Source organism: Glycine max, chromosome 1 (genome assembly GCF_000004515.6).
Source record: "Glycine max cultivar Williams 82 chromosome 1, Glycine_max_v4.0, whole genome shotgun sequence".
Taxonomy (NCBI): domain Eukaryota; kingdom Viridiplantae; phylum Streptophyta; class Magnoliopsida; order Fabales; family Fabaceae; genus Glycine; species Glycine max.
In genome coordinates, this window is record NC_016088.4 from 33,869,864 (window position 1) to 33,871,845 (window position 1,982).

Below are 1,982 nucleotides of genomic sequence, written 5' to 3' on the forward strand. Positions count from 1 at the left end.
TATTATTATTATTATTATTATTATTATTATTATTATTATTATTATTATTATTATTATTATTATTATTATTATTATTATTATTATTATTATTATTATTATTATTATTATTATTATTATTATTATTATAACATTTAAGATTTGAATAAAATTAAATAATAAACATTACATATATTGATAAGAAAAATTAATAATATTTAATATTATAAAAGTAAACACTAATTATTTGTCAATGAATTAAAATAAATGATAAATATTTCTATATAAAAATTGAAATAAAATTAAGGTATATCGTTTAACTTTTTTCTACCTTATTGGTTAATAATTGAATATATATGGGCATGCCAAAGGTTAAGATTTGTGTAGTTGAATATAATTAAATCATATTAGCTTCAGTCTACTATTAAACATAAACCTAATTTAAAAATATATATTATTAGCTTAATTATAATTATCAAAATTTTATACTAAATGTAACTAATATGAGTGTCATACCCTAATTTCGTTCGGAGACTATTATTCGTTGATCTTTTGATCCTTACTAATTGATTTACGATGTTGAACACCAGTTATAATGCGAAACAGATGATCATTCACTGTTTTGATCAAGAATACAAAAGATACCAAAAAAAGGGGGGCAAAAGGGTCTTTTACTTGGTTTTCTTGGACCGTATCTCGCCCAGGCTAGCCTCTGGCTCGCTTGGGCCACCAAATAGCTTCATGGTGAAGAAACCAACTCGCTTGGGCGAGCTCCAGCTTGCCTGGGCAAGCTCATTGCTTCAGCACTAAGTTTCAGAACTGCCCCAAAGTGACCTTTTTCCTATAAATAGGCGTCGTAGGGGTGTTTTAAAGGGTTCCAAGGTTCAGAAGTGGAGATAATTGAGAGAAGAGAGAAAGAAGGAGAAGAAAGAAGAGGAAATGAAATCGAGGTGCTGTCGAATCGCGACTGTGATCAATCTCTACATCGTTCCTTGTTCGGTGTTCTTCGTGCGACTGCTGGTTAGTTTTGTTTATTTTTAAGATTTGAATGTGATCTATGTACCCTTAGGGGTCCCCCTTGTTATTATGTGCACATCTATCTTCTCCATCTATCATCGGCGATCTCGTTTTTCTTTGTCAAGTTCAATCTTAACTGATCACTAGTGTTGTAAAGTTGTCTTTAAAGAGATTGAAAGTTAATAAACAAAATCAAGATAAAACCAACTCATAACTAATTTCTTTTTATCAAACATCACTTGAGATCATTTCAAGGTCAAACACCTTAACGATTCTCTCCTCTTTTCAAATTTAAAATATTAAAAATAAAAAAGTAAATAATTCTGAAGTCACGTTGCACACACTCGATTAAAGGTTGTCGTCCCTTGTGACGGGCGCGTGGGGGTGCTAATATCTTCCTCATACGTAAACAACTCCTGAACTTTTATTTTCAAAATTTGCAGACCTCTTTTTGGTTTTTCTAATATTTTCCTCTAATAAATGTTGGTGGCGACTCCACGCGTTTTCTCCCTTGAAGACGAACGCTTTGGCTTATCTATTTCACCTTCGTCGTCCCGTCATGAGGTAGGTTGCGATAATGAGTAATTAATTCTTTATTGAATAAAACTAAATTCGCTAAATAGAATAAGAATGACCATATTTTGACAAAAAAAATATACATATGATTTGAACAAAATAATCAAATACTAAATAATTGATATTTTAAAATATTTTTGGGCAATATATTTTATTAATTTTGGTAAAGAAATATTAATTATAAAATAGAACAAATATCTAAATATATACTTCACCAAAAAAATTAAATATTCATAATTTTAAAAGTATACTTATCGGGTGGAAAGTGCTTGAAGCAAACCAAACAAATGCTATCTAATGAAAAAAAAGTAGGGTAAAGAAAAAGAAAATTATTAGAAAAAATAAATAAAAAAGAGATTAACTATTCATCTAAGACTATGTTCGACAAAACTAGTTGAAAAATTATTTGAAAG